The sequence below is a fragment of the Grampus griseus genome (genome assembly GCF_964374135.1).
Source record: "Grampus griseus genome assembly, chromosome: 1".
In the NCBI taxonomy this organism is placed as follows: Eukaryota; Metazoa; Chordata; class Mammalia; order Artiodactyla; family Delphinidae; genus Grampus; species Grampus griseus.
Window position 1 is genome coordinate 145,066,675 of NC_139017.1, and position 22,001 is coordinate 145,088,675.

Below are 22,001 nucleotides of genomic sequence, written 5' to 3' on the forward strand. Positions count from 1 at the left end.
CACGTTCATTTTCCTTCTTTCTTTCCTTTTTGAGGGTGGGGGTGGGGGGAGGGTTATCTTTGTGTTCCAAGGGATGTGGGGATGGAGCCAGGCTCCAAAACGTGTCACAGGGGCCCTGTGGGGAAGACGGAACAGAGCTTAGAAGTAATTTTATTCATCCCCCACCCCGGTTGGGCTGGAATGCCCCTCCCCACCAAACTCAGGGGCTTTGTGGCCTTAAAACTCCACTGTTGTTAATGTGGTAAGTGACATTTTAATTGACTTAATTATTGCTGACCTCACAGTTTTTGATGCACGACAAGTCTTTATTAACGGACGCCAGGAGCGGTGTGCCTCTCTCGGCCCCAAAACCGGCCCAGCCCACTGGCCCTCTGACGGCCTCCAGAACCTTCACAGTCTGGCGTCTGTCCACCCCTCCCCTCCAGCCTGATGCCCTCCCCTTCCCTGGTACCCAGCAATACCAGATTACCTGCCACTCCCACGTGTCACTTCCACGCCTTTGCTCCTGCTGGGCCTCCACCTGAAACATCATTGCCCTTCCTCCCCATGACCTGACAAGGCTACTCAGCTGACACCTACTCCTCAGAAGTGGGGCTCTCCCCACCCGCCCCTGAGAAGGCATCGCTCCCCTCTTCAGGCTGCACGTAACTAAGCTCAGGTCATAGAAATGATGGTAACAACAACAGCTACCATTTACTGAACACACTGAGCGAGGCACCACACAAAGCGCTTTACGTGGCTTCTCTCAATCCTAGCCCCGGACCAGAGGAGTGTGATGACACTTCTATCTCCCCCACCAGACTGAGCTCCTTGGGGGCAGAAAGTGTGTCTCATGCATTTCTGGATTCCCTACCTCAGCCCAGTCGCAGGGTCTGGCACAGAGGCAGCGCTCAGGAGATGAGGATCGGATGAATGAATTAATAATAACAACTATTTGTTAAGTGCCCCAGATACATCAGACATCCCCATCCATCCTCCCAACGCCCTAGGAGGTAGGGACTGTTATTACCCCCATCTCACAGATGCGGAAACGGAAGGTGAGAATGATTGGATAATTTGTAAAAGGCCACGCAGCTAGGAAGTGGTAGAACAAGTTTCCACAGGTGAGGTGATATTCCTCCCACCAGCTGGTGTTTCCTAACCCCACTCACAGGTTCTTACTCCGGCATGTTCTGTTCCCTGACTTCTAGCATCTCTGGTTTGATCCAAGGCAATAGGGCAACAGCAGAGAAAAAGCACCTTCCCCCAGTGCGTGTGCTCATACATGCACGTGTGTGCACACGTGAGCATGTGTATGTTGTGAGCTGAGGCCGTGCAAGCCTGAATCCTCCCAGCTGAGCGCCTCTCTCCCCAGCCTCACACTCTCTTCCTTCTCCAGACGGACATCAGGGCCCCAGGTCTCCTCTGAGGCCACAGAGGGGCCCCTGACTGACGATGCTGCTTACCGTCCAAGCTGCACAGATGTGGAACCACACAGCCACAGGCCTGCAGCTCATTTCAGTGATCACGTGGGGCCATGTGTGTACGCAGCCCGACTGTGACCAGGAACATGACTGTGTATGCATCTGTGTTTAAGTGGGTGTCTGTGGTTATCTATACGTCTGTGGGCTGCTGTGTGTGAACGTGTGTGTGTGTATGACCAGAGGAACGTACGCTAAATGGTACCCTCAGAAGTCATGTGGCCCTGAACAGGGTCTGAGAGAGAAACACAAGGAAAGAAAGAAAAAAAAAAAAAGCAAAGAGATGGAGTTGATGCCGAGAGCAAGACAGATCAACACAGAGAAAATAAATAGATTTGTTTTACCCATTTTGGGCTTCTGTACCACCTAGCACAGAGCCTGGTACACAGCCAGTGCTTAGTAAAGAATAAATCTTGCATGCATCAGAAAGACTCACCAGCTAAGAGATGGTAGGGGAGGCAGGGCCAGCACAGCCCAGTATGGTCCTCGGGCCCTGGTACCACCAGCTCCTCTCTCCGCAGGACTGTAAGTCTGGGACTGGGGGGAACCCTGCCCGGTAGGCACTTTTCCAGCCAAGGGGCAGCCCAGACCTGCCCCCCGGGGTCCTCAGCCAGACCCAGCAGCTAGAGCCCCATCCACATCCAGTTCTGAGTGCTGTGGGTCCTACGGGGAGGCCAAGAGCCGCCCAGGCTGGAGTCCTGCAGGGCTAGTCGGAGCCTCTAAACAGGGCCCTGCAGCCCTGGCCCCAGGCCGGGCCGTGCATGGGCTCAGCCCACTGCACACTCCAAACAGAATCAATTATATATTTAAAAGGTGCCGCCCCGCAATTCCTGGCGAGCCAGGAGAGCCATCCATCATGGAGCGGCCGTGTTTCACAAGCTGTCGAATTGTGCTTACATTGGTTAAAAGAATCTTTATATTTCATTAAGCAAGCAGATCGGCGGATGTCCCACCACAGGCACCATATAGATGGCTTTAATTTTCCAAATCTGCAAATGCATCCGTTATGTCCCCGCGTCGCTGCTGGCTGCGGCCTAATGCCCAGCCAATCGAAGAATCAAGCAGAATTTTATTAGGCGGCATTTTTTATAAATTAACGGCAGCACAGCTAGGAAACCACATGTAAGGCATCTTTGATTAAAAGGAAAGTGGACCCTTCCTTTGGCCACATCCAGCTCAGCCGCCCACAGGCCTACCCCATCTCTCTTCACCTCTTCCTCTCCTTTTCTGAACTTTTAATTCCCCCTCCATTTCTTCTCATTCCCACGCACAGTGGAGAACCATGCAGAACAACTTTGTTTAAAGGAAAACAAAAAATGCAGGAGGGGAGGAACCAAAATTCTCTGAGCAATTTGCCTCCTCTGTTCCAAGCATGGTCAGACACATTATCTCACTACCAATGACAGTTACCTTTTACTGAACATTTACCATGAGCCAAACCCTCTTCTGCTCACCTTAACAAGCTTCAACACAACCCTACCAGGTAGGACTTATTACCCCCACTATAGGAGTGAGAAAACTGAGGCTGAGAGAGGTAAAGTCACCTGCCCGAGGCCCCACAGTTACCAAGGGGTAGAGGCAGAACAAGAACCCTGGTTACCGAGGACCTACCTGGTATTTATTTCCAGAGTGTGACCGAGAGCTAGGCCCTGGTGAGGACTAGCCCTGGGTGCCAACAGGAGTGGGAGGGACTGTAGGGGGCCTGCTGCCCTGGACTTCCTGCCCTGAGAAATGCTGCCACCCCTTCAGCCCTGGAGGCTCCCCAGTGACCCTCTGGGGGGAAGAGGCCCCTGCTGCCTTTCCTCCTATCGAGTAGTTTGGAGACCAAAAGACTTTAGCTAGGCAGATAGAAGAACATGAACACATGAACCCGGGAGCTCCAGACCAAGCCTCCTGCCCCAACCCCAGGCTGCTATTGACCCTGGCTAGGGCCCTACCATCCCTAACCTCTTCTGTTACAACACTGATCCCACGGCTGCCCCAGAGGGGAGGGAAATCTTGGGTGGTCGGGGGAAGTGTGTAACCCAGCGTCGGCCAGCCACCTGAGGAAGCTGAGGAGGAGAGAGTCCTTCATGTGTGTGCATGTGTGCACGTGAATGTGTGTGAGTGGGGAGGGGGTAGCTGACCAAGTGACCCAGACGCCTTCCAGCTCTGAGTCAGTGGGTACAGGATTTTTTTTTTTATTCAAAACATTTTTTTAAATTAAAGTATAGTTGGGAATTCCCTGGCCATCCAGAGGTTAGGACTCAGCGCTTTCACTGCCGGGGCCTGGTTTCAATCCCTGGTCAGGCAACTAAGATGATCCTGCAAGCTACGCCCCAGCCAGAGTAATTAATTAATTAATTAAAGTATAGGTGATTTACAATGTTGTGTTAGTTTACAGGATTTTAAGAGAAGCCCTGTGCCAGGAACATGCCAGATACTCAACCATGGTAACCTCATTAATTTCTTAGCCCAACTCTCTGAGGGAGGTACTATTATTATTCCCACTTTACAGATGAGGAATTGAGGCTCAAAGAAGGTGAGTCACCCTTGGCTGACCTGTTTGGGAACTGGAAAGCCTGAGCCGCCATCCCAATAAGCACCCCTATTCCCACATCTGTTCTGAGTCGCCAGAAATCAGCACTGGGAGCATATGATATAAGAGGACACCGAAACCACGGCCGTACCCTGACCAAGGACCCTGCAGGCACCAGGGCTAAGGGCAGACCTGAGATGAGGATACACCCAGCCGCTCCCTCTCAGATGCTGTTTATTTTCCAGATCAATTCTCAGGTCACTGCTGAACCCTCCAAGCTCCCCGAATCTCCACTGTCAGTGTCAGGCACGCAAGTGTGCAGAAAGCCCAGGAACCAGCCTCTTTCTCCCCTTGCCAGGCACCAGATTCCCCTCAGCCATGCCTCACTTCCCAGGAGGGTGAGCCAGGGCGCCAACAATTCAGTGACTCGATATGGCCAGCAAAACCACAGAGAACAGCCAAGGACACGTTCTAGAGACACACATATTTGTCATTTCCACTTCCCCACCCTGCTCCCTCCTCACTCTCTGCACCAGCACCCTCCCACCCACTGAGACACAGCTCCCCACAGTCGCCATGCCTCTGGGAACACTGTCCCTCCACCAGCATTACGTGGAGAACTCCTGATCCCTCACACTAGGCTTGCGCACCCCCTTCTCCAGGAAGCCTCCCCTGATAGGCCAGGCTGGGTCAGGTGACTTCTTGAACTCTCCATCACAGCATTACCTCACCAAACTTCAGTTGCCCATTTGCCTGCCCTTCACCCAAGATATCATAGTAACTATTTTTTACCAGCCATCCCGAGACAGGCAGCATCTCATTTAATCCTCACAACAATCTCATCCCATTTGACTGGTAAGCAAGCTGCAACCCAGAGACAGAAACTCACTTGCCCAAAGCCACACAGCTACTCAACTTAGCCACGATGGTATCCATGGAGTCTAACTCCAAAGCGTGAACTCAGTGCTCACCAAGAGCCCTTAACCTCACCAATCCGGGGCTCCTGCCAGGCAGGGTCTGGCTCCAGAGCAAGTACTCACTACCCAGCACAGGAGACGTGAGACATTCATCCCATAAGTAAAAATAGAGCCACTGTTTGTCAGGCAATGAACTCTGGGGTAATGCAATGAGTTCCAGCTCCAGGGGCTCAAATTCTAGCAGAATGGTCAGATGGTCAAATGCCCTGGGTGAAGCTCTGGGAGATGTGAGAAGGGCAGCAAAACCCAGAACTGAGGGAGCCAAGGCCCAGAGTCTCCTCACCTGCCTGCCCTGCCCTACCCAGCAGGGAAGACCCCATGTCCCCACCAGAAGCCAAGCCACCTCCTGGCCATAGCTTCCTTCGGCCCTGACTTTGCCACAGACTGAGCCCTGACCCTGTCCCACACCAAGCCCTGGCCACCGCTCTCGTCTTGGCCATGCCCCACCCCCCAGTGGCATTTGATACAGGCACCGTGACTCGCACGTTGCTACCATTAACCCCACACTGCTTGATCCATGTGGTGAGGTAATGGGCTGTCGAGGTCCAGAATCTCCAGCATCCCCCTTCCAGCTCAGCTGAGGGCCCCCAAAGTGGTCCTAGGGTTGAAGCCAAGGACCTCAGATGGTGGGCTTCAGGGTGTGTGGCTCTGCAAGGGTCAGGTCAGATGGGGTGCTGGTCTCCGGGCACCTAGAACTCATCAGCTTCTCAGAGGAGATTCTCACCTAGCCTCTTGGCTTAGGGATGGGAACAGAGGAGGGTGGAAGAGGAGCGCCAGTGCAGAGATCTCCAGAGTTCCAGGTGGGTCTCAGGACACACCCCGCCCCCGAGGCCCTCTGGAGGAGCCCAGGCGCTTAGTTCCCTACACAAACTGTTATCCATTAACATCCAATTATCCCCCGGTCCGAGCCATTAATTATAAATCAGCCGCTAATTGGGGTAATTAGCCCCCCGCAGGCTAATGGGCCGAGACTGAGGGAGGCCCTTCCCCCTACTGTTCTCAGTTTTTCTGAGGTGCTCAGTGTTGGGGGGGTGCAAAGAAATCAGGCGGCTGGAGTTAATTTTTTTTTTTTTTTTAAGGCAGGGAAATGCGGCGGGGGAAGGATGAGAAAATGAAACAGGCCAATTTTCGTTGTTTTTTTTCTCAAATCCCATCCAGCGTTTGCTCTGGAGGACAGGCTGGCTCGGGGGAGGTCTGACCGCAGGCCCTGGGAATCGAACTGTCAGGATAATTGCTTGATTCTCCTCTTCCTTTCCAGCAGAGATGCAGCTAGAGAGCCAGAGGAGACCTGGACCTGGACCGAGCTGGAGTGGAGCAGGGCAGGGTAGGCCACCAGCATTCCCGCCTCACAGCCGCACGGAGGAGGTGGCCCGGAGTCCCGCAGGGACCAGGTGGGCCGCCCCAGGATCATCCAGACCCAGGCCTGGCCAGGTCGTAAACAGGGACAGCAAGTCCCTGCTCCTGGCCCAGGTGTGGGCCTTGGGCTGCTGGAGGGGTGTGTCGTGCCGACTCGGAGACCCCGGATGCCCCCGTGCTCGGACAGAAGTACGGATACAGGGACACGCGGCCATGGGGAAGCAAACAACCCTGGTGCACAGAGCCGTGGGGGCTGGAAGGGGCCGCGAGACCCAGTGGGCTCCAGTGACCTGGGGACACACTGAAGCAGCGCCTGCAGTGGCAGTAGACTGGTCTCAAGAAGTAACCCCGTCTGGGAAATGCACTCCGGCCTGGTGACCGCAGATCCAGGGGACTCTTCCCTGCCGCTGCCGGAAACCCAGCTAAAGTTGGAAGAACAGGCGGGGCCAGAGCTGAGATCCTCGGTCTTTGCGAGCTGGGATGTCCGCCCATCTGGCAGCACTGGGCCGAGTCAAATAAGTTGTCCGAAGAACAGAGAGGCGACTAAGTGGAAAGAGAGATCGCTGGATGGTGGGAGGGCAGGCCAGGATAATGGAGAGCCCAGCTCAGCACCCGTCTTACCCAAGGGGAAACTGAGGTGCAGAGAGGAGCAATGACTCGCCCAAGGTCAGAGATGATGGGTACTCAGTGAAGAACGAAGGTCCAGAACGGACCACATGCTCGGCTTGCCACTCACCGTCCCCCCAGCACCCCTCCCTAACCCGCCCGCCTGCTCGGTAATGGGCTTTGGCGGGCGACGGGCATCGTCGCCCGGGGCCTTGATTAGATATTTATTGCTGTCATTTACATGGGCACCGCGGGGCGGCCGAGCGGGACTGGGGGGTGGGGGTGGGGGACTGGGAACGAGGGGGAAGTGGGGGTTAGCTCCTCAAGGACCAGAGACCTGACAGGGGGAGTAAGCAGCGGAGTGAGCATTGAGGCCCCGGGCTAGTGGGGAATCAGGGGAGCAGAGGCGGGGCGGGAGCTGTGGGCCGGGGGACCCTTGGGCTGAACCGGGTGAGGGGGAGAAGTGGCGCTGTTGGGACTCTGATCGGTGCCCTGGGGGCGTCTTGTGTGATATGCGTGAGTGTCCGTGTGCGTTTAACCTGTGTATTTGGTGTCTGTCTAAGGAGTTCTATGTGTCCAGCAGATCTGCCTGTGTGCCCCTATGTGTGTGTTCCTCTACCTGTGTGACTTCTCACCTGTATGTGTCTGAGTGAGCCACCCATAGCCCAGGTAACTCTAACCCATGCCTCTGCCTCTCTGTGGCAGTCAGCGTGTGTATGTGTGTGTATCCCTATGTGTCTGTCCATATGGATGGCCCCAAAATGTGTGCGTGTACAGGACTAGCTCAGAGATTGGGGAGGGAGGGGTCTCTGCCCCGAGGTCAGGTTTTGCAACCTACGGGCAAGTCCAAGTGCTCTAATCGCCAAACTCAATCGGGCGTTCCCTCAGAACCCAGGTTTTAGGGCAGCGGGCTCGGAGAGGAGGGCAGTGGGCTGATCCCCCATTCCAGGCCTGAGAGGGCCAGAGTGCTGTCAGCTCGGGATCCTCTGAAAACTTCTGTTTCCTAAAGATCCACTAAGCTGTGTGTGAGGGGCTTTGCGGGGCTGGGTCTCCAGAGCAAGTTATGTTTGCATCGGAGCAGAGAAACGGCTCCAATTTCGAGATACACAGGACTCTGCGTGTGAAAGTGGTGGGGACCAGTGCAGGGGTCCTCCAAAAACTCACCCATCACCCTTGAAGTTGACTCGCCAGCCCGAGGTCGGGTGGAGCCCATCGGAGGCCTGCGTGCTCACCTTCGAGGTTGCCTTCGCTCAGGGCGGGTTTCCGCTCCTCTGCACCTTTGCCCTTCTGTTCCACTTTCTACGTGGGGTCTGTGCTGCTGGCGACACAGGTTCCCGCGTCGCAGCAGGAGTCGGCGCCCGTAAGGTCCGAGGGGGTGGGGGAAGGTGTTTACCCCCATCCTGAGTAGCGATTCTGTCTCTTGTCCAAAGACTGTAACTCCCCGGGCCACGGAGGAGAGAGATTTGAGCCAGTTGTCCGGATAATTTGCTCTCACTGGGCAGCAAATTCGATTTTTTTCTGACCGCCTACACAAACATTAGCACAGCTGGTTTGCAGAGAGGGGAGGTAGGGACTAAATTCACCGACCCTTTGGTCAGGCTGCCTTCTCTTTTGGGGAAAGACTGAGGATGAAGAGAAGTGAAATACGAATCCCTGCAAAATTGAAAACAACTCTCACTCCACCCCACCTAAAACTAATAGGCGACAGGACCTCCTAGTAAGAGGCCGGGCCCGGCCAACCCGCCTGCAGCGCACAGGATCCCGAGCTCGAGTGAGAAAGACCCGGCCACCCGGCCGTCGCGGCTGCCAACTGGGAACAGCACAATTTCGCGGCTGCGGCGCAAACAGCCGCCGCGAGGCCAGCAGTACCCCCCCACCCCCCAACACGCAAGGCCGATCGAGGCAGTAAAGCCCTCCTCTCTCCCCGATGTCCTTAACCCAGAGCCGCCTTAGAAAACCAGCACTAGCCCGATCGACCCCTTGCCTCTGCATACTTTTCTAAAAGGAAAAAGATCGTCCCGCGCCCTGGGCGGACTGGCCCTGAGGCTGCGCAAGAGGCTTCGCGGGCTCCCTGCTTGGGGGATTCGAAACACGGAAAAAGGGCGGAAAGGGCGCGGACCCCGGCCTCCTCCCACCCCCCAATCCCAGACTCCCTCATCGGACAAATCACGAGCATGAGGAACACACACACACACACACACACACACACACACACACCCCACACCCACACACACACCCCACACCGGAATCAGGGAAAGTTCGGGCCCCAGATCCGGGGCGAATTTGGAAGAGGAGAGGTTCCGCTCGGGCCCCCTACGCGCACCACCAGGGTTGCCGCGGCTCAGAGCCCGGAAACTTGTGATGGACGAGAAAGTTCAGCCGGCAGAGTCCGGGACACCGCTTGTCCCCGTCCAGAACTGGGTCACAGCTACCCGGTTTAGGAGCCCAGAGAGGAGAGTCCCTGGCAGTGCCCCCAGCCCCTTGACCGCTCCACCCGAAGCACCATGAAGAGGCTCCAGGGGCTGGCCCCAGCCTGCGGTTCCACACGCAGCTCACCCGACCCACGCCAGCCGAGGCCGCGGGAAGCAAAACGAATTCCAGGGGTCTAGGCCCGTTGCGCCGCAAACACCCACCTGGGGAACTCCAGCCCGAGGCTGCATTTACGAGGACAGAAGCTGGCTAAGCGCTGAACCACCCCCGACCGGAGAATTCGTGCAGAATCGCAATCCCGATAGAAAAGGCTCACTCGCAGCCGGTGGAGTTTGAGCCGGAGCTGCGCGGGCCGGACCAATGCGAGACCCCGGGTAATGCCCGGGTCACCGTGGGGTTCGCCGGGCGGCGTGAATGCGGACGCTGAGGAGGCGCGGGCGGCCCCTGCCCTCCCAGGGCGGGGTCCTGGGCTGCGGGCCGCACCCCCTCCCCAGCCCCGGCCCCGGGCTCCGGGAAGCCCGGGGCCGCATCTGTTCCGCATTACCCCCGGCCACCTCCTCCCCGCCCCCTCCAAACTGAGAAAGATTTGTCTCCGCTTAATATCCAAACCTTTTTTGTATTTTTTTTTTCAGGGGCGAAGTAATATCTTCCAAATGAGGCAAAACCGTGACGGATCCGAAGCTTTCTCTGCGGGTGCCTGCGTCTCCGCGGGCCGAGGCTTCCGTCTCTGCCTCGGCGCGTTTCTGCCCAAGGCTCTCCTCTCTTTCTGCCTCGGAATTTCGAGTTCTGCGCTCTTTCTGGCTCCTTGGGCTGCTCCCTCTCTCTAACTCCGTTGTCAGCCCTGGGTATCCCTCCCTCCGTCTCACCCTGCTTGTCTACCGGTCTCTCCCAGACTCTTGTCTCCCTGGCCTTTTCCTCCTTCCTCTGTCCCTACGCAGTCTGTCTGCCTCCAAGTCCCTGGCCCCAAGCAAACTTTCCGGTCCTCCTAGCGGGTCCGGGATTGCAGGACCACTAGAGGGGTGGCGGTCCCCAGAGCTCTCGGCCTGCGTCCTCCCCGTCCCGTCTCGGTCCTGCCGGCCCCGCCCGCTCGCACCTGGTCTCCCCGGCCCGCGCCACCGCCGCCGCCGCCGCCGCCGCTGCCATCTACGCGCGCCTTGGCGGGGGCTGGAGTTTTAAACGGCGTTTCCCGGGCGCCCCGCGCGGGCCCACGCGCTCCCTAATGGCCCGGGTGGCTGCCAATCACGCGCCTCTCCCGCCCCCGCCCCGCCCCGCCGGTGAGGCAGAGCGGCTCTCGGCCTAGGCTGCCCGGGTTCGACAGTCCGTGGGTCTGTGGGCCCGATCAGCGCCCGTCACTTCCTCCGAATCTCCGTGTCTCGGCCTCCCGGTCCCCGGATCTCTGACTCTCTCGGGTCTGCAAAAGCCATAGGCCAATCCCTAGGGCGAGGGGGTATTGAGAAACCGTCCCCTCCCAAAGCCTCAATCGCAGCTGGGCGCTTAGCACCAGGGTCAGCAAGCGATGGCGTGGGAGCGCCCTGACTGACTCCCACGCCCACCGTCCCTCTTTGAGATCGGTCCAGGGCTACAGACACACACACACACACACACACACACACACACACACACACACACTCCCTATCAGTCCCACACCACCCGCAGCCCTGTCAGCCCAGTGCCACCACCCCATCCCATCACCAGCCGTCAGAGCTCACCCCACACACACTCAGCCCATACACAGGAGGGTGCTCCTAGCAGCCGGTCACCTGTCTGGCAGTTGGAGGCCTCTTGGAGAGGCTGCTGGCCTGGGACTCAGCTTCACACGAAGCGCACGCACCTGTCTCAAGGGGGACAGACACCTGCTGCCTGGCCTACGTGGGGAAAACCTCGGGCCTGGGATCCTCTCCTGTCCTACCAGTGCCCCACTCCCTCCAAGGAGGACCTGTTCACAGGAAGATGTGTTCTCCAGCTGGCTCTGGGCCCTGGCAATGATGAAGGCTGGCCTCCTGAAAGGTGTTTGTGTGCCAGAGGGGCAGGTCAACGCCCACACTGCTGGTGGGGCTGGAGTGGCAAAGGGCTGTACTGAAGCTCCGTGTGTGGCTGCTCTATGTAGAGGTGCTTGGCCAAGGGTGGGTAGGGTGTGGGGTGCGTATGGTGTGTGTCCCTGTTTAGTGGGATTCTGTGTGGCCTGCCTTTAGGCACAGTGGTAGCGACTGTGAGTCACAGGTGGAGTGTGTCCTTGTGACCCATGCTCCCGTGACCACAAGTCCACATGTAACTGCAGAGCCTCATATGGCCATAAGTCCTTTTTGTGTGTATAACCAATCCTTGTGCAACTGTGAGTCAAGCGTGGTTGTGAATCCAGGTGGCTGAGCGCAGGACGAACACAAGGCAGGCACGTGGCTTTACGCTCGGGGTTGGGCAGCTGGACCCTGGTTCTGGCATTCCCTCTGGTCTGTGATGCTTCTGTGTCTAGCTCCTGGAAGCTGGCTGTTTCCTTAGGGGCAAAGGCATGGAGAGGCAGGAGGTACTGACTGGCCCATGCTGCCAGTAAATTTTAGAGTCCTGGCCTGCGTGGAGAAGGTCAGGAATTTTGGCCTGGGCAGGCCAGAAGGGGCCACAGACAGATTTGAGGGTCGATCCCCAGGCAGAGTTAGGGACTGAGTGCCTCAGAGGGGGGCGGGGAGCAGTGGACCTCAGAAGGGAGGGGAGAGGAGGGGGCGGTAAGAGGATTAGGCCGTTCAGACCCTTCCCTCCCACCAGGATCCCCCACCCCCAAGCTCCAGAAAAGATTTCTTCTGCCAAAGCAAAACCGTTTAGGCTCCATTTAAAGGGACAAGAAAGGTGGAGGCGGGGGCTTTAAATAACCTTTTAATTTCCCTTCAGGGATCTGGCCCTGTGAGGGAGGGGAGAGGAGAAGAGGGAAGGGAAGGGAAAGGAAGGGGAGCCCAGGCTTTTTGGCCTAGGTAATCAGGACAGAGGCCAGGTGCTCGCTCCACACGCTGGAGAAATGGTGGGACGCTGCGCCCCCAGCTGGCTGCCCTCCACACACGAACACACGCACACAGATCATCCTCGAGAAAATTATCACCCCCTATGCACACTAGTCACTCAGTCACACACACAGACCTGGATACAGGTGCACGTGCAGAGGGTCACATTTAGACACACACAGATGAACGGGGGGTGGTCACCAAAATCCCTCCCATGGTAGCACAGATGTGGAGTCCCTCCCTGACCCTAGCCATCCCTACTTGGTAGTCCCAGGGGGGGTTTGCTGAGTGCACTCCCCACAAGAGGAATCCTGGCTGCAGATGGGTCTCCCCTTCCAGCAGGAGGGAACATCATCTTTCTTTGCCCAGGGACCCAACTCCAACCTATCCCTCCCTAGTACCCTCCTCAGACAGGACAGGGGCTGCTGGGCAGACTTGGGGGGTGAGGACTCCAACCCCGCCTAGGTCTGACTTGGGAAGCAGACTGTTAGGGAGAGCACAGGTCCTGCTGGTGAGCTGAGGGCTACTGAGGGCTCCAGGCGGTGGGTCATGGGGCTCAGCTAGGCACCTGCTCTTTGAAGGGACGTGTCTGCCACACAGACTCTGGGCCCAGCTGGGGAAACCCTTGCTTGCCTCCTACCCAGGCCCTGGCCAGTGCCAGCTGTCCCAGTCCTAGAGGTCTGGAGGTGGTGGCTGGGGGGCCAGTATGCCTAGAGCCTCATGGTACACACTGGTCCTCCACACAAGGGGACACCATGGACTGCTCATTCACACTCCCACCCCGTGCACTTCCAGAGACATGGTGGCAAAGTGCTGGGCTCTGAGTTGATTGTGGATTCTTACGGGGAGGGTGCACAAAATCCCTGGCATGTGCTGGGACAGAAAGTCAGAGAGGAAAACAGGGTAGGAGGGCTAAGGGGAAGGTGTCTTTGGGGAGGTCTGGGGCGGTGGAGAGCTTGGCATGCCACAATGTGGGTGGGTTTTACTGATTTACCAAAATGATTCCGCAGGTGCCACCGTCTAGACAGGAGCTAAGAAATGGAAATGATTCAGGGCCTCCCTCCCTAGCCTGTTCCTGGAGCCTCCCCACCCACCGCCCCAGGGCTGTGGCTGACACCTTCAAAGGGCTTAAAAGGAAGGCATCCCAGACTGGTTGGGGACCCGCCTCCAATAGACTTTCTGGGGGCTACTGGAGCTGGGAGTGGAGGCGGCTGTGCATTTTGGGAGGTGTTGTGTGTATTCATTATCCCGTGAGTTATGCGTATGTTGTAGTTGCAGGTATATATTCCTATATTTGCATGTAACATATGTGTGTACAGGTTTAAATATGTAACATATGGATGCAGACTGTGCCTCTGTGGGCTGCGCACATGGGTGTGTGTGTGGGGAGATGTTTCTAAATTGGACCAAGGTGGTGGGTAGGCAAGGGAGGGGTTAACTTAGGAACTTTGAAAAAGCGGGCGCTCACAGGGCTTCGGACAGCCTGGAAACCGAGACCCCCACATGCCAGACGTCTGTGCAAAAAGATGTGGGAACTGAGTGAGAATCCGAGGTTCTCCGAAAGTCCCAAGGCAGACCCCAGCCCTGCCATTTCTGGACTCGGTTTAGAGCAGCAATGCCAAACCCACCCCCCCTAATCCCCCGCACGTAGACACACTCTGAAAGAGAGGCCCACTCAGCACCAGAGGGGAGGGGGCGGATGCCAGGATGCGGCCACTCTCTAGGCGCCCCAGACGGGCAGGGGATACCCTCGAATTGCGGGAACACACGGCTGCGATGTCGGAGGCTCGCCGGGGAGGCTGGAGACCGTGCCGCCCTGCGCTCCTTCCCGGAGGCCCACTCTCTGCGTCCGGATCTGCCGGGATTCGGAGGCCTCATCCGGGCTCGGGGGTTGGCGGGGTGAGGGCCCCGGTGCCACTCCCCATCCTGGCCCGCTCCCGCCCCCACGGCTGGCGCTCCCCCGGGCAGTGGCTGGCGGGTGGGCGGCTTAGAGCTAATTCGAGAGCTAATGGCGGCGGCGGCCCGGCCCCCCGCGGCCCCGCCCCCCCACCCCACCCCACCCCCACCCCACCCCACCCCCACCCCCACCCCCAGCCCCGGGCAGGGCCGCGGGCCGCCCGCATCTGCGCGATCCGCGGCGATTCATCATCGTGATCCATGGCGCGCGCTGACGGCGGCCCCGGCCGCGCTGACAACACTAACAAAGCAATTTGCCACGAGCCATCTCCTGGACAGGTTATTAGCGCGGCCGCCGCTTAAAGAGCCCTCCTCCCGCCCCCAGCCCAGCGCGGGGCAGCTACCTGCTCTGTCCCCTCCCTCCACCCGGCTGCTGGCCCTCACCGCTCAAAGATACCCCTGTGGATTCCTGGCCCTCTCCGACCACCCCAAAGCGTCCACCCCCACACACACCCTCTTAGTTGCCCCGCGCGAGTTCCTTCTCCCCTCGCTGGGGTAGCGCTACCTGTGCTAGCACTACCTTCTCCCCCAATCCCCCACAAGCTCCTGGCCCCTTCCCACCATCTCTCAGCCTTGCCTCAGTGCTGACTTAGCCCCTCACCTTCTCACTCCCAGAGGTTCCCTCTACTCTCCACGCTCCTCACTTCCTCTCCCCACCCCATTGCCATCAGGGATTGGAAAACGCTGTTTGTTCCCAGCTTTGTGAGGAGGGGTTACCCTGCCGTGTCTTTGAGTTTCCTCTGACCGCTTTTGCTCCAGGTGATCTTACTGTCGGGGGTGAGGTGGCCCAAGGCCGGCTGGATGGCTGTGGAGGTGGGAGGACACTGTGACTTCTCCCAGAGTACCCTGACCAGGGACATGGTGAGTCCGGTGGACTTTCTCTGAGGGAGGCCATGAGGGCTGGGGGGAAATGTTGGGCACCATCCAAACAGAGGCTCAGAGAGATGCAGAAACTTGCTGAGGGCCACACAGCAGATCAGGGCACAAGAGGGACTGGAACCAGGTGTGTGACCTCTGAGGCCTGGGCTTCATCCCTGGCTGCACCGCTCTGGGAAGTAAAAGAGGCCAAGAGACCAGGGTGCCCTCACTAAGCAACTGCCCTCCCACCTGCAGAGAGGGGTGGGGAGAGTTATATGTGGGTGTATACGGGACCAGATTTATCTGGATATAACATAGGTAATGAAGGAAAGGAGCGATCCCCAAAAGCAAAGTAACTATTTGGTCATTTCAGACAAGTCTATTTCTTGAAAGAATTCTCTGGGTAGAGTGGACGCAGTCTGTTTCTTTAGATGCACGGCAGGACTGTGTGGGGGAACTGGACATGCCCAGGATGAGCTCCTGGGTGTGTGTCTGGGTACATGGATAAAGCCAAGTGTCCATGTGTGTACTTGCACAGGGTGGGGTCCCTCTGAACGTATGGAGGGTTTCTCTGTGTATGTGTACACTGGGGGCTAAGTGTGTGCCTTTGTGTGTGCATGGGGGCCTGGGAGGGGCAGCGTGTGGCACCTGTGTGAACGTGTGTGTGCACACCTAGGGTAACTAGGCTTCAAACCAGGGAGGAGTCCCCACCCCCTTGTTCACTCTTCTCTTAGATCCAGCCTCAACACTCCCAAACTGTCAGCTTCTGCAGCTAGGCAGTGAGGAGAGCCAGAGCCCTGCTCTGAGAGCCTGGGGGAGCTGCTTCTGCAGGATCCAGATCTAGGAGGGGAGCTCTTTCTGCAGGGCAGGTGGTCTGGAACCTCCACTGTGAGCCAGGTTGGTGCTGAGCGTGGAGGTTGGGGCCTGGGGAATGGACCTGGTGCCGGGAACCCGGCTTTTTCTTTTCCTCTGGCCAGCCAGGCCGCTGTGTCTTCACCCGCAGGGAGGCCCAGCTCCGTCACTGCCTGCACCACCACTGCGTACCTGACGTGAAATATGGGGGGCGCAGGCCGCGCTGGGGAGATTTGTCATCTGTGCTCAGCGGGTGACTCTATCTGCAGACTATTAGAGTATAAAATATATTTTACAAGAGTTTTAGCTACAGGTGACTTGCTCTTTATTACTAGATGTGGGCAAAATCAATACTTCTGTAACTAAAAGATCATTTATTTTGCTTTTTGAAACATTTTTCAACAGGGGCACTGGCTAAGCTTGCAAAGCTATGATTAAGAGTTATGGCGGTGCCTGTTTCTCTTAACCCTTGAAGGACCACAGCCCAGGCTCTCCTAGCGCTGGTACCTGCCTGTGGAAAGCCAGACACATAGACACGCATCCCAACTGCAGCAAAGACAGGCACACAGACTGAGGTGCACAGGCCCCCACTCCAATAAAGCCATCATGCAGATACACTGATTCTCATAGATGTATACAAAAACTCTCGCAGGTACACACAAAAATACGGCAGCATATACACTCCTTCCCACCCAGATACCCACAAATCAAATGCACACGTGCACAGATGAATGCTTCCCACCAGCACATGCTTCTGCACACAAATGTCTCCCACCTCATGCCCTTACACACTCACACCTACATACCATGACACTAAGATGTGCACAGTCACACTGTGCTAACTTCTGACCAGTGGCCAGCCAAGGGTGGGAATTCTGAAACGGGTTGGAAGATGCTGAGAGGGGTCTCATGAATGCAGCTCTGGCCACTACTGGACAAGGAATGGAGAGAGCCCAGGAATGTCAGAGATCTGTGGAACCTGGGCCTTACTCCTGTCAGAGCTCAGCTCTCCTCAAGCCCTCATCCCCATGACAGCCCTGCCCCTTTGCTGTCAGCTAAAGCAGGGGGTGGTTTTTCTGGAAGCTGCCATATACGAAAGCTGTGAAATCATACAACTGTGTCAAAGCGGCTCATTGGTGACCACCCCTGTCCTGCGTGGGTTCAAAATGATTAAGTGGCCACATACCATTCCCAGAATGGCATCCCCTAACCAGATTGGAGGTGTCCTCTAGCCGTTATCTGAGTCAGCAAATCAGCATCAGCCAGTTGTTATTTATCTCAGCGTTGGGGAGAGACATGGAGGTGACAGTGACTTAACCCACCCATAGGTGAAGCTCTAATGGTGAGATTCCAGACAGTGAGGTTGACCAAGTGTATCAGTTATCTATTGCTGAATAACAAATTACCCCTAAACTTAAGTGGCTTGAAACAAACATTGATTACATCACAGTTTCTGAGAGTCAGGAATCCAGGAGCAGCTTAGCTGGGTGGTTCTGGCCTGGGGTCTTTCATGGGTTGCAATTACACTGGTTAGGGCTACTTCATCTGAAGTCTCGTTAGGGCTGGAGGGTCCTCTTCCAAGAAGACTCATTCACAGGACTGGCGGTTGGTGCTGGCTCTCAGCCAGTGTGTCCCAGTTCTCCTCCATGTGGTCTCTTCAGCAGGAGAGCCTGGACTTCTTTGTATGGTGGCTGGGATCCGAGAGAAAGAGAAAAGGTCCAATAGAAGCTGTAGTCTTCTATTTGAAGCTGTAAGCTAATCTTAAAAGTGACATCACTTCTGCTAAGTTTCAGTCATTATAAGCAAGTCACTAAATCCAACCCATACTCAAAGAGAGGAGAATTGGGCTTCCCTGGTGACGCAGTGGTTGAGAGTCCGCCTGCCGATGCAGGGGACGCGGGTTCGCGCCCCGCTCCGGGAAGATCCCACATGCCGCGGAGCGGCTGGGCCCGTGAGCCATGACCGCTGAGCCTGCGCGTCCGGAGCCTGTGCTCCGCAGCGGGAGAGGCCACAACAGTGAGAGGCCTGCGTACAGAAAAAAAAAAAAAAAAAAAAAAAAAGGAGAATTAAGCTCTACCACTCAAAGGAAGAAGTATTGAAAAATTTGTGGACGTGTTGTTTAAACTACCACAACTAGGCAAGGGGACACTTCCATTCTACCCAGTGTCTGCGAAATGACAAGTACCTCTTGATGGCTCCAAACCCTAGAAAAGCCATGGAGCATCCTGAAGTGGGGAGGGCATGGCCAGGTGATCGTGGGGACTCAGAGGTAACCCTCGCTCAGGACTACAGTGGAGCAGTATCACATGCACAGTAATTAAATTGCATGGACCCTGGAGCCAGACCGTCTGGGTTCAAATCCAGCCTCAGCCACTGAGTAGCTGTGTGACCTTGAGCAAGCCACTTAACTCCATGCCTCAGTCTTCTTACTTGTAAAATGAGGGAAATATTAGTACTTACCCCTTGGGCTGCTGTGAGGATTAAATGAGTTAACGTTTAACATTAAATGAGTTAACATTTAGCATAGTACCTGGTAAGTGGTAAATGGCACATAAGTATTGGCTAATACCGTCAGTTCCTACCTCTCATTGCAGCCTGTGGGCTCTTTCTCACAAGGGATTTATTGAGCCCCTTCATTGTTCCTCAGACTAACCCCATAACCCCACCACCAGCACCCCAATTACCCTGGTGGGGGGCTAGGCAGGGGGCTGGGCTCCACGAGCTCTATTTGACCCCGCCAGCCCAGTACTGCCTTTGGTGGCCTCTCTGGGAATGTTGTGCAACATGTTGGCCACAAACACTTTATGAGTGAGAGGACAGGAAAAAATTTTCCTCTATCGACCCGCAGTCAAACCTGCTCCCTCCCCCTCCTCTTCATGTGTCTCCTTGGCAAGGAGGGGGACAAGGCGAAGACCGCCCTCTCAGCAGAGCCCCTAAGGAGCAGCCCAATCTCAGGACCTCTTCCTCCAACTTCCCCAGGGCCAGACCCGAAACAGCTGCTGCCCCCCAACCCCTGGCATGGAGGGGTGGGAAGACCTAGATCTAGGGGACCTGGATGCATGGGACCTAAGGCCCTCCGCCCCGCCCCGTGGGGCAGGCACTCCCTCTGAGGTCACCTGGTCTAAGAGTCCCAAGACCTTTCACCCAAACATCAAGAAAAGAGAAAAATAAGATTTTTGTAGGAAATTGTTCCTAAAGCTATGTCCGTTCAACATGAAGCTGTAACCTCTCTATTTGGGATTATGTCTTTTCAACTTTTTTGACATGAAAATATGCTTTCTTTTATGAAATCATTCTGACAGCGGTAGATAGTTTTCTCTCAGTGCCCTTATATGGACAAATTAATAGCTGGCAACTTTATGCTGGAAGCCACATTTTTAAATATTACTCTCTTCCATGCAGGAAGCACAAAACTGTCCCCACCTCATCAAGAAGGCCTGCTGACCGCTAGCCTGGGTGAAAGGGGGAGCTCCCCACATTCCTGCCCCAGCTGGGCCTGCAATGTGATATGACCCAAGACAAGCCCCTTCCTCTCTCCAGCCCTGGTTGGTCTCCCCACCCACTCAGTGAGCAGGTGGGACAGATGTTCCTTCTCAGTCTATGGTCTAGACCTGCTCTGGCCTCTGTGCTGGGTGCCTTTAGCCCGCCCCACCCTGAGATGACCACAGGTGGATGCTGATATGCTGGGCGGGGGGGCGGGGGCGGGCAGGCGACGCCTGGGAGTCACCTCCAACTACCCTGAAATGCCCTTCACCAGGCTCCACTGGAGACGCAGTCTCTGAGCTGGGGGCAGGGAGATGGGAGGGGTCTTCGGCCTTTGGCCAGGGAGACCTTCGTGATGCGCCAGGGAAGGAGAGAAGCATTTGTCTCAGGGGCTCAGTCTGCACTGAGTTCTCGGGACCCCCTCCCCTTCCTGCCCCCAAGGCTTGGCTGGAGCACAAGGGGCCCCTTTGTGGGACCTAATCTCAAAGCACTGCGGCTTTAGCGACCTTCAGGGATGAAAGCGCTAGGAGCTGGCGGCTGGGAGGTGGTGTGGGGGGCAGCCCCACTAATCCCTGCGCTTTCCCCAAACAAAGCTGCCAGGAGGGGCTGGCTCCCGGGAGATGATCCAGAGAGCCAATTCCTGGAGCCTAACCCGCTCTGACAGCCCGAAAAGGAGAGGCCCGCTGCCCGCCCCGGTGGCCCCAGCTCGGCCTTAGAGGCTGAGGGGGGCCTGGCCTGGGGCCTTTAGCACTTTCTCCCACCCAGCCATGGACACCTCTCCTTGCCCGTGAGGACGTTTTTCTACTTCCTCTCTCTCCACGTTCAGCTCCAGGGGCCCTTCATTCCTCAGCCCCAAACGCCTCAACCTCTTTTGAGGTCCTGATCCTCTAGTCCCCCAACACCCCGATTCTTAACCTTCAGCCCCTAAATTCCCCAATACCTCAAATCCTCAGCCCCCCAATATCCCAATCCTCAGTATCCCAGACCCAAATCCTTTAGCTCCAGTCTTTTGTCTCCTAATTTCACAACCCCGGTGCCAACCCCCAGCTCCCAACCTCTTGGCTTCCCAATCTCCGCTCTCTACATTCTCAGCCCCCAGTCTTTAATTCTCCAGTCTCCCAGCTCTCCAGCCTCCACAGCACACCAACCCCTGTTCTCTCAGCCCCTCCCCTCCTGGTCTGACCTGATGTTCCTACTGTTCCCCGGGATATACCTGGCTATCTCTGCCCCATTCCATCCCGTCTGGCCAGGCTTCCTGCGCCCCTTGTGCCCAGACCTGTACTCACCTTCTCATGGAGAAGACTGAGGAGGGAAGTGATTCTGACTCAACCCTGATTAAACCCACGCCTCCCACCAGACACTCCCTCCAGCTGTGATCATGCTGGAATCCTGAGGCTTCATCCCAGTCTCACAGGTGAGCACATCATCATGACCAGAAGAAGGGGCCGGGGTCCCTCCTGGGCTCAGTGGTCTGAGAAAAGCAGCCCAGCGGAGGGGAGGGGTGCCAGCAGGGCTGGGCTTTCTGCTGCCCCATCTCTCCCCCGGCCTGAGGAGACCCAGGATACAGAAATCTCCACCATACCCAGAGAGAGCCAGGTGATAGGTAGGATCACCCAGGCCAACAGAGGCCACTGAAGAGCCAAGATGGCTTTGGGGCCCACAGGGGAGGGGTTGGGCAGGGCAAGAGGGTTGGATTCCCAGGAGAGGGGTGGGGGCCAGGCTAACCCAGAGCATTTTCCCACCGTAGCCTCTGCCGTCTCCACTCACTAATCTGATTACGATATTTACCAACCTCCCGTGGCCTGCTTGGGGCAGAGGGGGGTGTTACACTGAGGATCTCAGTTCCAGTTCCCAGCAAAATGGGAGGCCCAGAAAGGTGTTTATGGGCCTGAAGTGACTGCACCAGGCCCTCCCTCCTGCCTGCCCCAGGTCACAGGGCTATGGGAGACCCCTCCCCATCAAGTTTAGCCTTCTTCAGCAAGTGTCCCCTGTCACACTCTGTCTCCAAGTCACTTCTGGGCCCCTCATGCTGTCCCATCCCAGAGCCATGACTATTATGATAATATGCAAGCCTGGGGCAATGCCTTCCTTCCTTCCGAAAGATCAAAATGTTAGTGGTGAGCTTTTAGGCACTGAGGACAGGAGGCTGGTGGCACGCCCCAAGGGGCTGCTTCACCTAGTTGGAGTCAATGTCACACACACTTGCTTTGCCCTCGCACCCAGGCTCAGCCCCTTCCCAAAGTGTGTGTAGAGGGGGAAGGGGGTGCACTGTAGCACCTGTCTCAGGTTTTGCTGTGAAAAGAACAGAACAAACCTTGTTTTCTCTCTCTCTCTCTTTCTCTTAGTCACACACACGTGCACACACATGCACACACTATTTATTAGTGTGTCACAGACATGGTCACACTGTCACACAGGGAAGGCCCACCCCGCCCAGCCCCCTTCCTCTCCTCCATACCACTGGGCACCAGACAGGTCTGTCGGGGCTTGGCTTGGGCGTGCTCCTTCCCCAGCTGGT